Raw genomic sequence first — 18,393 nt, forward strand, 5'->3', positions numbered from 1 at the left:
GAACCACTAAGGCACCTCTTAATCATATCCTTATCTCAAACGTCATGTTTGCTCTCAACTCTGAAATAGATGAGCTGTTAGGAAGTAAAAAAGCTGCTGCTATCTTGAAGAAAGGAAGGGAGCAACCTGGAAAACCAGGGGACTCTCAACAGTGATAGCAGAGCTCCTTGTGTACTGTGGATTGAAAAGAAAAACATCAGGGCACAACAGCTTTTAGCAACTGCACACACGTGCCATCTACGCAACCGGAGTTCACTACAGTCTTTGAATAATTTGACCTGAAACTCATTTCTTTACCAAAATATTCTCTTCTACTTGAATGATTACACTTGTTTGTTATTTTAGGATTCTTCATAAATTCTGAGTTCCTAGAGCTGATGGTTCTGATTAAAGAAGAATGTTTTGGGTTCAGTTTGTTTTTTAAACCAGACTTAGAATTACACTGGCATTTAAAACAGACGGAAAAGATAGTAAACTAGAATATCTACACTACAGTTTCCAACACTCTCCTCCAAATAAATATCAATAGCTGGACTACTCCTACTCTGGAAACAAAAAGGGATTTTTTTAAGCTATCACATAGTATAAACACTCCTAGTGGGGTGGGGGAGACAAGTGCTGAGAACCTTCACTTGAGCAAAGCTATGCTGCATGTCACGGCTTTGGCTTCATGCTGAGGCTTGGCAGTTTCATTTACTTCCAAATTCAGCATTATCCACTTCTCTACACCAACCTGGTCAAATTACTGTACTGCAGTGCACAGCTGATAACTTCTAGGGAAAGTACACCGAGCAGATCTTGTGAAATAAGGTGAATTTCTGTATATCCTTGTCACCTTATTAATGTAAATTCTAAATAATTATTTTTATAGGAGGTGCTGCGGATGTAACCTCAGACTGACAGCTTCCAAGGACTGTCCTTTGGCCAGTGAATGCTACCTCTATTTTTGTCAACCTGAAGACTGACAGACCTTCTGTCTAGAAGAATGAAAAAGAAATTGCCAGGTGAATGTTCAAGGGTGTTTTTAAAGCGGCCAATGTGACCTTTTTCCACTGCAGAAAACTAATTTCAAACTCAGTTTCAGAAACAATTATGCCAGTTGTGGATTGGTTTAACTGGACTTGTTCTCTTTTCTAAAAGAATTGTCAGGAAATTTCAGCATCAGAAATGTCAGCACCAAGCTGACAAAATTAACTGTATTTTGCAGAAATGGTTTTCCTGTACAATATGTTTAGAATAATTCCCCAATCCTATTTATATTTTCACTTTCTAGCAGTGAAGAATATAAACGGTCTGATGAAGGTTTTAAAAACATGAACTCAGACTTTGCATGGCCAAAAATATGGGTAATATTTAAAATCTGCAGGGAAAGAAGCAAGGATCTGAAGCAAGGGGACTGCTGGGCAGGCAACTCCCCATGCCTCTCTGGTGACTGGAGCCCTGATTTGCACCACAGCTAAGAGTTACACCCAGATTTTAACATTAGCTAGCTTGTCCTAGTTCTTGGTACAGATACAAAGGAAAACAGTTCTTTTCTGAATCTCAGTACACAGAATTATGTTCCTAAATACATTGTTCTGGAAAGCTCTTAAAAATTTATTCAAAATTGGCCACAATAGAGGAGATAAGAGCAATTTTAGCAACAGGCTTACAAATGAAATGTGGAGTCTGAGAGAGGGAGGAGAGAGGGCTGTGCAGCTCACTCACGTGGTCTCAGTTCTTAACCATTGCAGTAAATACTGCTGATGGAGCAGTGAGAGATGGTCTTTCACTTTCCTGTGGTAAATCCCTGTTTTAGCAACTGTAGGCAAAAGGGTAAAATATTTAAGTTGGTATTAAACTTAGCAAAATAAACTCTGTTTCTACTGCACAGAACATAGTCCTGTGAGTATACTGTCCTGTCTGCCTGAAAGGTCAGGTATGGCTTAGCAAAGTTTGAAATATTTTTGCTGGAAGAGTTGAACACCAGTTCAGTGTTTGTGTGGATGACTGGGCAGATCACGAGTTGTCGCAAGAGAGAAAGGTTTGATTGATGTTCCTGACCCATTTCAGGGGCGTGAGCCCAGCACAGCTCTCTGTGCTCTGATCTTTCCGTTGCGTCTTCTTTCTAGGTGCCCCATTGCCCATTTCTGTAAGGCACTATACTAATGTCTGGCTGGGTTTGGGGAAATACTGTTTTGCTTACAATAAACAAACAAACTTCAGCAGATTCTCAGCCCTGTTATAGTCTTTACTCAATACAGGCTGTGACAAACATTTCTGCACCCTGCTGCTGAGGTACAAAAGACCTGCAAGCTTCTCTGTTGTAGCTTATGAAGACAATGGATTCTTACTGGAATGTGTAAACACCATCACATTGCATGAGGGAAAAATACCTGCCTTCCTTTTTCTCTTTTTTATTTATTTTTTTTTTCCTAACATAACAACTAACTGTTAGACTTGCCAGCATTGTCTTCTCTCTGTCCTGCCTGCGCCAAGCTAGTCTCTGCAGTTGCTTACCTTGGGATTCTCTCTGTTTGACAATTTGAACTAAATGTTATTGAGAGGTTTGTTTTTTTTTTCTTCATTTGTGAATTCTTTTTCAATCATTTCTGAAAATATGCACGGTTGCAATGGCAAAGTCAGCTTTATTTCTTGTGATAGAACACTCAGCCTAAATTTTCACAGATAATTTAGTTCCTGCCTAGTACATATTACTTTCTTATTAATTTTTCTCACATTTTATTTCAGTTTTGAATTGGCTGGTTTGACAGCTGATGTGAGGCAAGTATGGTTGTCTCTCATCACACCATTGCAACGGATAGTGCAGCTTTTAAAGTTTGAGATTATGACAGGCTGGCAGTTTTGTAGTTCCATTCATAGACTGGAGCACGCTGGAAACCACTGGTTGCCTTGAGAGTTAAGGTGGGGAAGAAAAATCCCTCTATTCATTTCTTCTCAGCACCACTGCTGTGTAGGGAAATCTGAAAACTCCACCACATCCCTATCCCCACCAAGCTCCATTCTATGTTGCAGGGTTTCAGGCAGTTTTCCTTCTGCTACAGGTGATAGAGACTACTTTAAAAGTATTTTTCTGTCTGTATTTTGCAGACTAGGATTACCCAAGAACAGATGAATAGATTGTCCGGTGTTAGACAGCACAAGCAGCACCTGCTCACTTCGAGGAGGAAGAAGGATCCAAGAGATGGAGGAAAAAAGGAAACACAGGAGAGTGAGTAAAAACAGTGTAAGGTATCAGAGTCCCAAAAAACAACTGATTTACTGGATGATTTTACAAACTCATCTAAAAGTTGTCTTTTCATTTAAGATTAAACTTCCTGAATTATGGAAATACTAAGGCTTACTTGAACCTCTCACGAAATGGAGGACGCCTGTCTCCTGTAGGAGGAATCTGACCCCATTTTACGGTCTGCACATTAATCTGCAGGTTGGGATTTGTTTAGTTTGGAGGGGAAACCTAATTGCTCTCCACAACTACCTGAAAGGAGGTAGCAGGTAGGTGGGTGTTGACCTCTTCTCTCAAGTAAGTAATGATAAAGACTAGAGGGAGTGACCTGAAGTTGCACGAGGGGAGGCTTAGGCTAGGTATTAGGCAGGATACTGGAAGAGCAGTCAGATGCTGGGATGGACTGCCGAGGGAGGTGGTGGAGTCACCATCCCTGGAGGTATTTAAAAACCGTGTGGATGAGGCACTTCAAGACATGCTCTCCTGGGCTGTTTGGTTTTGGTTTGTTTGGTTTTGGCTTTTTGGTTGTGTGGTTTTTTTTTTTTGCGGGCGGGGCGTGGAGCGCGGATGGTTGGATGCGATGGTCTTAGAGGTCTTTTCCAACGGCAACAGCTCCATGGTTCCGTGACCGCTGTGTCCTCCTGCCCCGGAGGCTGCCCGGGCACCCCCAGAGACCCCACCGGCCCTGCGCTCTGGGTCAGGGATGTCTTCCAGCTGCTGCTGCTGCCGCTGCCGGCCAGGAAGGGGCTTCACGGGCAGCAGACAGGCCCCCGCCCGCCTGCTGGCGCTTCGTGAAGATAAAGAAATTAGGCTGAGCTGCTATCTCAGAGGGAGGACGGAGACCTAAATAAACGCAGAGAAAGCACCAGTACTTCCGGCAGGAATTGTCTGGCAATTCCCTCTCAGAACAACTGTTTCGGATACAGCGGCGGTTTGTGTTTTGTTGGGTTTTTTTCTTCCCCAATTCCGCTTCTCCCAGCAGAGATGCTCCCGGGCCCGGTGCCCTCCCTCCCTCCCTCCCTCCGCTCTCTCAAACGCTGCTTCCTTTCCCGCCGCTTTCCCCGTTCCCCGGCGGCCCAACCCGCCCCCCCCCCCCCCCCCCCCCGCCGCCGCCGGGACCGGCCGGAGCGCGCGGGGCACGAGGGGCGGGCGGGGCGGGAACCGTTACCGCACGCGCGCGGCCGGTGACCGGGGCGGGGCGGCCGGCGCGAGACGCCCGCCCCCGCGCAGCCCCCTCCCCCCCCTCCCCGGCTCCCCGGCAGCCACTGGCGCGCGCCGCCTCCCGCGAGCACGGCCCCAGGTCTCGCGAGGCTGGGCCGCCGCCGCCATGTTGTGACACTATTTTGATTTGGAGCGTAGCGAGCGGGGGGAAGGGGAGGGGGGGCCGGGAGCGACGCGCAGCCGGAGCGGTTCCAGCTGAGGACGGGAGCGGCGCCGCAGGCACCCACCTACTCACCCACCCAGAGCCGGCCTCCCCGCTTTTCCCGCCCGCAGCGGCAGCACGGACCCCCCGTTCCTTCCCTCTTCCTCCCTCCGCGGAGCGGAACGGCGGCGGCGGGAGGCTGCGGAGCGGGCTGGATCGGCGGGTTCCCCCCTGCCGGGCGGAGGCGGCGGCGGCGCTGGTGGCGGCGGTAGTGGCGGCGGCTGCTGCCGTGGTGGGGGAGGCGGCGGCGGAGGAGGAGGAGGAGAAGCAGCAGCAGCAGGGTAAGGCTGACCCTAGCGAGGCGGGCCTGGTGGCAGCTCCTCCGGCTGGTTTCCTGGACGGGCTGGTCCCGTCCCCGGGGGGCTGCAGGGAGAGGCGCGGGGGGCTGGCCCGGCCCGTAGGCCTGAGAGGAGCAGGGGGCCCGAGGCGCTCCCGCAGCCCCTCTCCTCGCCCTGGGCTCTGCCGGGGTTGGGGCGGGGGAGGCCTGTGGGTCGCGGGGGAGCAGCCCCCGGCACCCCGCTCATCCCGACGTGGTGGGGGTGGGAATCAGCCGCCCCGGTGGGGCGTAGAAGGGAGAGGGCAGGGACGGGACGGGAAGCTGCCGCGCAGCGAGGCGTTCAGAGAGAGATGGAAACTTTTATTTTCCTTCGCGAGTCGACGGAGCTTCCCTCCCCGTAGCGCAGGGGAGGGATCCGGCGGGCCCGCGTGTGAGGGGCGCGGGGCGGCGTGCGTGGCGGCGGCCCCGGCCCCGGCCTGCCCCGCGGCGGGGGGCTGCGCGGCCGGGAGGGGCGGGAGCAGCGGGAGCGGTCTGCCAGCGGGCCGGCCGTGCTGGGGGAGGGAGCAGGGGGGGCTGGCCTGGCGCCCAGCAGGTGACAGGTGTGAGTGCGTCGGGCGAGACTCCGCCATTTGAGGATGAGTAACCAGAGTGTCAGAGGTGCGATCTGGTGGTGCCTGGTGGCTTTGTGGGGGCTGTCGGGGCTCCATTCCATATATAGTCCATCTGGGACGTTAGTTTCCATTATTCAAGTCAGTTTAATTGTTGAGTAGAAACTCTTGACGTGGTTCTGATAAGAGGGATTTTGAAGAGAGGAGATGCATACAGTTTCTTTTTTCTTCTTCTCTTTTTCTGTTTCGTCTGTCCTGGGAATGCTATGCGGAGGTGTGTAGTACTTGGTCTCATTCATTGAAAGGCTTGAGTTAAAAGTCTGAATGCTTAGTCCTGAAGTAGCAAGCGCTTCAGTGCAGGGACCTTATGTTCTTAATACTTTACCTGGTAGCTCTGCAGAGCCTGGTTTGTGCACAAGACCTATAGGTGTTTCTGTATTACTGATAGTAAGTACGTATTTAAAAAGGAATTCAGAAGGAATACTTACTAGCAAGGAGTGGGTTTCTGGTGTGCTTCTCTAGTCATTATAAGCTTAGAATATTTGATATATAGACTGAAAAAAGCTGTTTTTGAAGTTTAACTGTAGAATGGTGAAAACGATGTCGCATATAATTTTCAGTACTCTGACTTACGTAGGTGGTTAAAAGACATTTTATATACAGAGTCGTTCTTTTATACTGTTTGTATTGTTTTGTATCATAACTTCAGCCACCAAAATGGTACTTTGCATGCACTACAGTAAGGAGGGCTACTGACTCTATAGCAATAGCACTATATTAATGATTGGCCACGATTTGCTGAAATTGGGAATAATTTTCAGCTTGGCTAATGATTTCCTAGATAACCAAGCATTTGCATTTCATATTAATATTTCCACTATTTGTTCTTATCTGTATTATTGTGATTAGGTTTTGTCAAATACCGGAGTTGCGATATCTGCTTTTAGCAGTTCCACTGACAAATTAGCAGACACACATAATCTGCCTCAGTAAATTCTGCCCTTCGATATAAATGAAGCTGTCACTCACTGAAGGAAAAAAAAAAAATCTGTGAAAAGAAAATTGACTTCATCCTGGCTCAAACCAGGACATAAGGTTAAACTTGTGGATGCTCATCTGTAAATAGTACCTTGGCTGGTGCTGTGGCAGAATGGATGCTGAGCTGACTCTCCATTTCTTCTAAAAACTGAGAAAACCTGGGTGGTTTTTCTCATGTTGCTTCACAGGAGGGCCTGCAAAAGGGAAGAGGGGAGGAAGGCTATTGGAGGAGATACTCAGTTTGGGTCATCCCAGCTTAGTTTAAGATATGTTTGATAAAGCATTGTCTGTCAGTACTTATGGAGGCAGTGCAATCTTCTGGCTAAGCAATGCTCTATCTTTGCTTACACCAGCTTTCAAAGACTTTGTGTGGCCAGCAGGTCTAGGGAAGGCATTGTCCACTTGTACTTGCCACTGCTGAGGCTGCACCTCGAATACTGTGTTCAGTTTTGGGCTCCACACTACAAGAAGGACGTTGAGGTGCTAGAGCATGTCCAGAGAAGGGCAATGAAGCTGGTGAAGGGTCTAGAGCGTGAGTCTTACGAGGAGCAGCTCTGAGGGAACTGGGGTTGTTTAGTTTGGAGAAAAGGAGGCTGTGGGAAGACCTTACTACTCTCTACAACTACCTGAAAAGAGTTCATAGCCAGGTGGATGTTGGTCTCTTCTCCCAGGTAAACAAATGTAAAGCAAGAGGAAATGGCTTCAAGTTGTACCAGGGGAGGTTTAGATTGGATATTGGGAAAAATTTATTGAAAGGGTTTTCAGGCACTAGAGCAGCCTGCTCAGGGACATGGTGGAGTCACCATCCCCATAGGTATTTTAAAAGATGTGTAGTTGTGGTGCTTAGGGACATGGTTCAGTGGTGGATTTGAGAGTGAGACTTGATGATCTTAAAGGCCTTTTCTAAACAAAACAATTTTGTGACTCTATAACTTGGTGAAAAGTAAGCCATTTCCCTTCTAAATATGAAGGAGAAGTCAAAGGCTTCTTCTTTCTTCCTTTAAATTAGATTGAGGTACTTGTAAAAATAGAATTATTGAAAATGGGCATTCTTCTTATGACAATATCCTAGTAAAAACTTCTCTTTTCCAGCAGTGGTAGAATGGGGAAAAAAAAAATAGTGGTTTTTCTCACCATGACATTGCTTTGAAGGCTTGAGGTCCTGTGTTCTGTAATGGTCTTTGGCTTTCTAGATAACTGGTATGATTTTCAAGCCTTGTAGAATTAAACCTGTCATCTGTTGAAGAGATTATTCTCAGCAAATATATAAATATATATATTGATTTTTATTTTCTAGGAAGAATTAAGAGCTTTTGGCAACCTATTTCATATGAGAGTATACTTTGAAACAAAACTAGATTGCTCTTCATCCTTATATAACTGCTGCCTCCCTATCATCATCTCCACGGTTGGAAACACTGGAAGAAATAAGTTGGTCAGATGTGTTTTCAAGTTTATGAGATGCCTGTGAATTTAGGACTGAGGGATTGGTCTGATCTTTTCTGAACTGCTGCAAGAGGAATGCTGAATGATGTTGCTGTTGGTGCTTTTACAGGAAATAGAACAAAAATTCCAGTGATTCAGAACTGGATTTTTTAAAGCTATACTCAAAACTCAAATATTTAAATGATCGAAAGGAAAGTTCACTTTTTTCCCTATTAATATATATGGTGATTCAAGTTGTGGTTTTTTTTTTTCTTTGATTGCATAGTAGGTTATCACAACTTGGCAAGTATACACTTTTTTCTTTTTTTCTTTCGAACAGAAGTACTGGTGGATGGATGTTCGAAAACATCTTGAATTCTGCTTTGGAAATTGATTTGGATTGGATTACACATTTAAATGCAACTCTGAGAGCAAGAAAGCTGTCAGATTCACAATTTAATAGTGTTTTTAATGAACTTTTAGTTTTAGTCAGAGTTTTCAGTATAATAATTATAGGTTCACCCTCTCTTGAGACTACTTACAAAAAAAATAATCACTGACATTAATATTAATCCTTTCCCTGGCAAAAGATTTTGTAGACCTTTATCCTAATTATAGTAAAATTAGAAAATTATTTTTATTTAACTGATCAGCAAACTCCAGCTTTCATGCAAGAAAGTATTCCAAACAGTGAACAGGTGTTTACTGAGTTCTTTCTACCTTTGTGTTACACCACCTTTGGGTTTTGATGGTTTTTAATTTGTAGTAATTGGGTTCTAGTGAAACCAGGTGAAATAGCTTGACATACAGTTGAAAGATCTGTTTTGTTTGTATGTGGTATCCTGATATTCTGGGAACATCCATGTCTGTTGAATGAATGGTGTAATTCAGGATGTTCTTGTTGCTGTAGGTGCAGTTAAGATGTAGTTAAATAGTTAATATTTTTAGAATGTGTTAGATTTTTTTGCTGGCAAGAAGTTAAGCATAACGTATGGTAATGTGCTAAATAAACATTGTTTAAGTTAGTATCTGGCCACATAATTTTGCAGAAAAAAAATATTATTTTGTTTAAAATATGCATTATTTTCTAACAAAAATGCTATGCATTGTAAATTTTTGTAGCAATATGGAAGATGTATAGCTCATTCCTATTCTGGACACAGATGAAGATCAAATTTCCCTTTCTTTAATGAGTAATTTAAAACTCATTCAGATATTGGTTGTACTATGAGCAGAATTTAATTTTTCCGTTATTAAAAAATCTGTGTTTCAGAACAGATATAAAACTTGTGTGCTCTTTGATGCTTAGAAAAGCATTAATTTAAGAACGTACAGTGGTAGAGTAAAAACATGTATTTCTGCAGGTTGCATATACAAGTTTTTAAAAAATAAATTCAAACAAACAAAAAAACCCAACCAAAACTGTTCACGTATTAGTCAGACTTGCTAGAATTTACCAGAAAAAGGACAAAGCCACTGTATATCCTCACTACTTAGCATCTGCATGTTTATCTAACTTAAGAAAATCTAAGTATCTAAAGTTTGTTCCAGAATGAATAAAGAGTGGTGCTGTGTGCATGCTGGCTGGTCTGCTGGGGATGCCAGTGGGGAGGGTAGAGTTCCATCTGCCTTTTCCCTCATTGAAAGCATGAATTTGAGATTTTTTTTCTGCAAAGCTGCCAGTTTTCTGAAAATTTGTAGAAGTCTTTATCTCAGACTTTTACACATCCTCTAAAATGCACTTGAAAATTGTTGGAGGATACAAATACTTACTAAAAGGACAAGTGGAACATGTAAATGCAGTTTAAGAAACCTTAGTTAATTAGACGTGCTAGAAAAGAAATTTTTGCAGTTTGGGAGTTCAGAATTGCCTGATGTCACATGGATAAGGTGTTGAGATGCACCTGTTGTCTGTGGCTTTTTAAAAAGAAATTTAGAGTTGCTGTTGGTTTTTATATTTTTGTGTATTGTATAAACAATCTTTAATTTGCCTTTCTGAAGACAAATATTGAACAATTATGTTTTCTTTAACGCTTTATCTCTACATTTTGAGGTCATCAGCTAGTTTCAGTAAAGAAATTAGCCAAGGGGCAAGGGCTCAAAGACTTTACATTTTAATAATGTTTAACAAGCTTTGTTAACATTGATGTCTTCATTAATTAAGATCATCTCTTCAGAGGGAAGTTTTGCATGAATTTAGCAGTGACCTGCATTTAGCATGCCAGTTGGCCAGCAAGCAGTTGTCTATGGGGTAAGAACTAGGTATGAAGTGCAGTACCCTTTGCTTCAGTCAGTAGTTTGAGGACATGAGAGGTTAAGTATATTGTGGCTAGTGCTTGGAAGAGGGAGGTAAGATAATAGGCATCTGGGATAGAGGTGGAATGTGACTACTTGGAACAAGGGCATGACTGCAACTGAATGCAAATCTATGGGAAACAGGGCTTTGTTAGTTCTGCTATTTTTGGGACAGTGCCTTTATGAGGAAGGTTAGCAGCAGCTAACCAGTTTTACTAAACAAAAAATAATGTTACAATAGGTTCTTAAGGAGATAAACACTGACGAAAACAAAACAAAACGGGCAAGATACGTAAGGTAGCCGAGAAGACTGCTGGACTGCTAGGATTGTGTTGTAACAGTGGCACAACTTTTGACTACAGTGATAGAAACTCTTAGGGTGAGATCACTATTAGATGTTTGGTGATACTTTTGCTTCCTCCATGCAGAGCCTCTTCTGCTGTGCCGCAAATGTGTGTGTATGGGTCTGATGCGACACAGTTGCCCTAACAATCAGTCTGACTCTGTGCATGGAGCAGCATGGGGCAAGAATGTGCGTGAGGGACGAGTTTCTTAAACTGCCTTAAGAAATGTGTTATTCACAAAATGCGTTATGAAAAGCATTCTTATATTGTTATATTGTATATAGTTATAAGGTTTTTTAGGTAGTGTGACTTAGATGTTTGTCTCGTACTAATAGTACTATTCAGTTATGCCTCTGTGGGCTGTCACATGCAATGGTATTTTTCATGTACTCTCAGGTCTAATAGATTTATCTGTCAAGGTGATCCATGTTATTATTAAATAATTCTAATAAGCCTGACATTTTAAATAAAAATTTATTACAGACTAAAGATTTTATGGAGTTTGTTGAATCCTTGAAATAAGCATTTAACTCTATTTTGTAGATTATGCTAGTAGAAATGGAAAAGAAATAACTGGCAGACAAATAAAATAGGCTTTACCAGCGAACTTTTAATTTTATTTGCTGCAGCATATCTTCATTGTTCAAGGACATGCTTTTGATGTTATCAGGTCCTAGGTGACTTGTATAAAGTTAAACAATTAGCTTTAGGGGGTCATTCTTAGGAAAAATCTTAGAGGCTATCAGAGTTCTAGGGCTTTAGAATGCATTTTGAAAAGGAAATTGCATTTTTTGGTGTAAAAAACCAAACAAATTTGTTGATCAATCTCTTTATCAATGTGTTCTCTGAATGACTTTTTCAGAAGGGTAAGCTAAATGGGGAAAAAAAAAATGCAGTAAGTATCAGAATCTGACCACCCCATGAGACATTAGTACTTGTTACTGATGTGATGCCTCAGAAGTTGTGACTAATATGTGCATCCAGATAAATCATCTGTTTTACTGAAACTGTTTAGAGCAGGGGGGGGAGGTAATTGATTTCTACTTTATACTGAAGGTTAGAAATGCAGAAGAGTCTTTTCTGATTTCCCCAGGTGGAAAAAAAATTATGAACGCTTACACCTACATAAGGGAAGGGGGGGCGAAAGCACACACTTCAAAAATGAAGTTGTACAGTTTGGCATGTAATTATACCCTTTGTCAATTCATGTCACATTTAAACCCTTCAGAAGAGTCTTCACCTCCTGTTTCCATGCTGTGCTACGCATCTCTTTTTACAGTAGTCTCCTGTCTTTTTACAGCACTTTTATTTTTTTTCTGTTTATTTTTTCTTGGCTCTTTAAGAATGTGCCCCATGTGGAATTTGTCTCCTCTAACCACCTTTTTACTGGCATCCTTTAATATATGTAGGTGACCTTGAGAAGAGGAGGTCTGTTCATTCATACCCTTTCTTCACTCTTGCACTTGTGCTTTCCCTTGCCTAGGCAATGTATGATCTATTCTTTATAAATGAAACGTAAGTGCCCTTGTGTTTATACTTCTTTTTGGCATTCTTTTTTGTTCTAATATTTCTTCTTGGAAACTTTTCTTCCTTAAGAGACCAGTTTGGCACTTGTAATTTATTTCTCCTGCTGTTTGCCCTTGCTCCATTTAGGCTTCCTTGAGAGAATGAGAGAAAAAACAAGTGTCCTAAGTTCTGTGCTTGGATTTCTTTCATTTGATTCAAGTGGTTCAGACTGCTACTTTACATTTGTTTGACAAACTTTTTTTTTTGTGAAGGAAATGGTAGGTTATCTTTCCTAGAGGTCCTTCATTGATCTAACAGGCTTAAGCCTGGGAACAGGGAATCTCCAGGCACTCAGCAAAGGTGTGCTTAAAATGGCATTTTAAGTAAGTAAAAAGTAGTATGTTTCATCTCAGCTTATGAAGCTGCTTCAAGTTAAAAATGTAGGCACCTTGTTCCCTTTTTAAAAAATATTGATCTTGTCTTTAGTAAATGAGGATAAGATTATTTTGTGTGTCTCACACTGTATTTTGAACTGTCTTGCTGGAAAAATTGCCAATACCAGATTAGTATATTTTACTTATGTGCAGAGCACTGTGTAAATATTTATTAAATCAAGACAGACCCCGAAGAGTTTGTAGTCCCATGAATAATAGTTTGTTTGCCAAGATGCATATAGTGGATTAGGCAAAGACATTCAGCAAAGTATGTGTTATCTTTATTATACCTGTTCTTCAGACATTTTAAACTGTGCCAGTCTTAAAAAATAGTTAAAACTGTCTTTAATAGCTGTAACTAATTTATCTGTTCTGACACATGACTTTTAAGATTTGTCTGGACAATTCATAGCTGAATTATGAAATTACTTGAATTAGCCAGCTTGCATTCATTGGTAGCTGCTTAGGGTAGAGGTAGGTGTACCAAAGCTGGGAATTCTTTTGAAGGTTGTGACAGTGGATCTGCCTGTGTGGCATCTGTGATGCTAACATTCAGGACTTCAATCAGAATGAGAACATTCTTTTGTAAATGAGTTGAATACAAGTAGATTTGACCACTGGCAAATTTTTAAGCAATACAACTAGGATTTAGCACGAACGTATGTGTAAAAGGGGTTGCTAAATAATTTCCCTGATTCTCTGTAAGAAGCACATTTTGATCTTACTTTCTCAGGCCTAAAGTGCCTTTTGGATTCCTCTTCCACAGTATCTGGTGAAGGGGAATAAAATAAATTGTAAGCAGTGGGAAAGAACTGTAATTTGGAGTGTGGAAATTCCTGTTCTCTCCAGCCTCTTGTTTCTAACAGGTGATGTGTTCAGAAGTAAGGTTCAGAGAAAATACCCATTATTTGTTTCTCTTTTCCCCTGCATGGGGCCAAAAACCCCTGTGGTTTTCAGACTGAAAGGAAAATATCAGTTGTAGTAGTGCTCTTATACATGTTCTGTGAAGGGGAAAAAAATATCAATATGATAATCTGTGATCTTCAGTCTTCTGGTAGTGTAGGTCTTGTCAAAGCTGTGCATGTTACCAACATGGCTGCATCATTTTGGATGCATTTGGAGTGTCATCCTTTAATAATGTAGCTATATGAATGCAGAGGTTGCTAGTGTAGCAGTAGTTGCATATGCAAAATGGTGTTATTTTTCTAGAAGAGCTTCAGCCTTGACTAGGGTGAATAGTTTTAGTTTATTAATACAAAATATGCCTTTGCTCCCATGAAAGGAATGCTTTTACTCTTGTCAGTATTTCTGTGTAAATGAAATACTCTTGGAGTAATATAAAAAATTTGCTTTGCGATAGCAAGTAAAGCAAAAGATGGACAAATAAAAGCATTTGTGAGCACTGGGGGCCAGTCTGATAGTTTGCTGTGACTGAACAGTGAAGGTTTCTTTCACTGACACAAGCAGCTGATCTCTGGTACTTGTCTCAACTGTCTGTGAGCCAGGCCAGTCAATGTACTGGCGGTTAGAAAACTCAGCAGAAAAAGCTGATTGCTGTTTAACTGTCTTAGGTGATCTCACGGAGTGGGACTAACCCCTTGATGCTGAGGAGCATCTAACAAATAGGTTTTGCTGCAAAACTTGAGGTATGGTTAGAAGTCGAAGAAGAGGTAAGGGTTTATCAAGCTGGTATTGGTGCTGAAGAAGCCTCTTATGGAACTGTAGAACTAAGAGCAGTGCTGTGATAGACAAGCAGGAAGACCAGTTCAAGAGTTCATTTTTCTCCACTGTAGCGCTGCAGCTGTTTAGAGGGTTGTCAACTGAATTGCTGAAATGAAGCAAATTAAAAGCTTGCTCTTTAAAAAGTAGGACAAGAACTAGTTGAACAGACTTCACCACAGAACCCACATATGTGGATTCTGCCACTGTGTGAAATCTTCTACCAGTGGACTATGGGTGAAAGTTGTCAACAGTTATCTTTCTCCTGTTATCTGGAGATAATCAAGGAGTCTTAAATCCTTCCAGCTGGCATGTTTTAATTAGTGGTCATGCTACCTGTAAGAATTTTGGCAAGCTTTATCAATCAGCGTGGCTAGTTTTTTTCCTAAGGTGTTTAATCTTTAAATGTTGTGATCCAGTTTTGCAGTGGTGTAGGAGATTCAGGCCCCATTGAAACTGATGAAAGTGTGGCAAATAGAGATAAGCATAACTTCGATAAGGTGTGTAAGGTATGGAAAGAGAAAGATGGAGACCTCATTGGTGTTTACAAATATGTTAAGGGCTAGTGTCTGGAGGACAGAGCCAGACTTTTTTCACTGATGTCTAGTAACTGGACAAGGGGCAATGGGTGCAAACTGGAACATAGTAGGTTCCACGTAAACTTCAGAAACAACTGCTGTGAGAGTGACAGAGCACTGGAACAGGCTGCCCAGAGAGGTTGTGGAGTCTCTTTTGCTGGAGGCGTTCAAAACCCACCTGGACGCGTTCCTGTGTGATGTGCTCTAGGTGATCCTGCTCTGGCAGGGGGATTGGACTAGGTGATCTTTCGAAGTCCCTCCCAACCCCTAAGATTCTGTGATTCTGTGAGAGAATAATTTAGAGAAAAGGTGCAGCACTTGTTCACACTCGAGGGAAGATATGTTTAAAACAGGACAGCAAAACAGATGTTCTGAAAATATATTCTTGTTCCACCTGTATACTGCAGGGGAGTATTATTTAAACTGGCCTAAAATTAGAGCCTTTTGTGAACTTTAATGGTTATTAGAAGAAGCTGATAAATCTATTAAATATTGCTATTCAGCCATATTAGTGAATATCAAGCTTAATTGAAGGATGAGTAAATTAAAATAGTTTTGTAGGTGTTCTCTTTCTTTAAATTGCAGAGTTTGGATGGACTTTGGAACATAACGGTAGTTGACTATCTGGCCTGCATGTGCAGGTTCTAGACTAGCAAATGCTGATAACTTTTTGAAGGTAAAGCTTAATGTAAATGTCCATCTGTATAAAAAATGTACAAAACACACGTGTTTAAGCCTTATCTAGACGCTGAAGTTGGACATTATTGCTTCTTGGTTGTGTTTCTTGTATTGGTTTTGCTGATTTATTTATTTTTTTTTCTTGTGGACTTTTAACTTCAAATAAATTCCCTGCAACAGAGAGTATCTTAAAGTCAAAGTACCATCTGATGGTGTTAGCAGAGTTGATGGAGCTACAGGCTTCCTTCCTGTTGAAACTGGCCAAAAGGACAGGCCAAGCTGTAGCTTGTTTCTTCAGTGTACAGCCAATTGTAACTCTCTGGAATGTTTTTTCCACTCCCCATCAATGAGTGAGGAAATTCTTGCCAACACAAATGAGATACTGCAACTTGACTCGATGTAATATATTTCATACTGAAAAAATTACTTCAGCTGGAAAAATATCCAGAGTTATTCTAGCATGGAATATTATCAATTAAAAAAAGTTGTCTTCTTGTTTGAAGTTTTTAGGAGTCTTGGTGCAAAAGAGTATTTTGGCTTTGTGTGACTTCAAACTGCTGCTTGTTTCTGATAAGGGCAAGTCATCACCTTACACTGTCATGTCAATGAATGTTGCTGAATGCTTATAGTGACTGCACAGACTGCCAGAATTCACTGATTTCAAAAGCACTTCCTCATTTCATGTTTTACTATTGCCATACAGCTTCTCTGACTCTTGTAGCTTTGTTTTCTGATGTACATGTATGGACTAAGTTTTTAAATTAGTTTAGGAGAAACATAGCAATGCAGCTTTGTTTCTCTTGTGAACTTAAGAATTTATTGTCACTTCTCTGTCATCCTTTCTGAGCCTACTGTGAGAATGAAACTATAAGTAATTGGCAGTAATAATAATTTGTAGTTCATTTATAGGGGTTGGAAAATGTGCCTTTATCACATGCACATACGCACAAGCATATTTTAATATCTTTGTTCTTGCCAGCTCCTTTGAAAAGTCCACATTTGCATTTTTAAATTATGCGACCCTGTAACTTGTGGCTTAGTATTTTTGCAGGAAAAGCACTGGAAAATTGGAATGGGTGAAAAAAATGAATCCTTCTGAAACCTGAAGCTAAGTATAAGAGTTTTGAATCCTTTGCCACTTTATCTGCATAACTTTGTTCATCTTATCTTTCAAAAGTTGGTCTACTTCTATTAACAGGCCTCTTATCTTTGTTGTAAATGCAAGAAATTTATTAGTGCATCTGAGCTGTGAAGAGCTATTCACACTAGCAGAGTCACTTTTCCTCCATGGAAAGTTTAATGGAGAGTTACACCTCCTCCATGGAGTTGTTTAATATGTGTTGTATTTATAAAATAGGATCTCTGCTCTGTCTTCAGTTTCCTGAAAATACGTTCTATCTGGCTATATCTGTGGTTAGAAGATAAACACTGAGGCTTAACAATTATTTTTGTATGTACTTTCTGTATTTTTAGTGTTTAATTCCAGTTTTAAAGAGATAAAACACAGCTAATCTCTTAAAGCCTGTAAGGTGGTATAGTATGCTGAAAATGCCGGGGAAGGTCAAATCTGAGTGGGAAGATTTAAGTGTTAAATAAAGGTAGGGGGAAAATGCTAGATGATAGTGTAATCTTGATTTCTAGCTTTTTAAAAAATGGTTTATTTCTGCACTTTGCCTCTGCTCCCCCTGTCCATTGTTTTTAAGAAAGGGCCTTGGAATAGGCATAGGACATAATCTTAGTTGCAAATATTCTGAATCTTTCTGTGAATATTTCAGTCTTCTCTAAATTTTGCTGACGTTGTGGGTGTCTCTTTTATTCCCAAGCATTGTGACAAAGTGGAGGACTTTACAAGGTTAAAAGCTCTTTACTTGCCTTGCACTATGAGGCATCTTTTCTATTCTTTTTCAGCTTCCTTCTGTTTCCTCATCTGCCTTTTTCAGAGCAGGTTATTTTTAATTTTTTCCTTTGAGTGTCTAGTTGTGTTGTTATTCTGTATCTGTTGTCAGGACCTTTGCAAGGAGATACTGTTTAAGGTAGAAAATGAGAATATAGGTTAATTTGTAAAAGGATTAGTGGCCATCTTTTAAAGGTTGTAACAGCATAAGAAAAGTAAGTATTGAGAAGCCTTGAATATTGGAGGCATTTCTGCTCTTCCTAGCTTTCCTCTCCGTGAATCGTGTGGAGTGAAGTGCAGAAAAATGGGTCAGTGGTGTTAGTTTCTTACATAGCAAAAAGTGCAGTGATCACATCTTTCCTTTACAGAAGGTTGGAGAACAAGCGGTATTCTTGTATTCTTTGAAAAAAGTTAATAGTGAAGCATGGGCAACTCAGGAGAAAAAAATAGCTGATTTTAAAATTATGTATTATCAGTTCCTAGGTAGGAAATCTGTATTTTAGTCTAGAAGATGATAAGTATTGAAAAATAATTGGGAACTAGAGGAACAGCTGTTTAGACATCTGTTACTGTCCCCTCCTTGTGTACAAAATACACTCCTTGAAGAAAAGCAACAGGAAATATAAGTTATATTGGCACCACCATGAGTATTTCTGTTTGACTCTTGCCTGTTGGGGTCTGTTACTTGGTGTAGTTTTTTTCCCAAGTTAATAGATTTTTGTTTATTTTCCCTACTACTATAAAGTTGGCAGAAGATAAGCAGAAACTAGAGGCTTCCTCCCAAATGTTGCAGTAGTGGTCTTGGTTTTGCCTTTACATGTGTTACTTTGGGAACTAAAAGAAAACTCAGTTTCCATGACCGCATTTCTCCCTTCTTTTCCCTGGCACCTATTCTGTCAAAGTTGTCCTCTGTTACCTTAGGACCTTCAGCCAGTGTGGTTTTCACAG

At 41.3% G+C, this 18,393-nt stretch overlaps 1 protein-coding gene across 2 annotated transcripts in view; it reads left to right on the forward strand.

The window, feature by feature from the left end:
• The first annotated feature begins 4,564 nt into the window (after positions 1–4,564).
• The window catches only part of TAB2 (TGF-beta activated kinase 1 (MAP3K7) binding protein 2), a 68,725-nt gene continuing 54,896 nt past the window's right edge, over positions 4,565–18,393 (forward strand). For both annotated transcript variants that reach the window (XM_051614821.1, XM_051614826.1), the window contains exon 1: positions 4,565–4,930. The gene's annotated coding sequence lies outside the window, so the exon portion shown is untranslated. The remainder of the gene's footprint in view (positions 4,931–18,393) is intronic.

The sequence above is a fragment of the Apus apus genome, chromosome 3, assembly GCF_020740795.1.
Source record: "Apus apus isolate bApuApu2 chromosome 3, bApuApu2.pri.cur, whole genome shotgun sequence".
Taxonomy (NCBI): Eukaryota; Metazoa; Chordata; class Aves; order Apodiformes; family Apodidae; genus Apus; species Apus apus.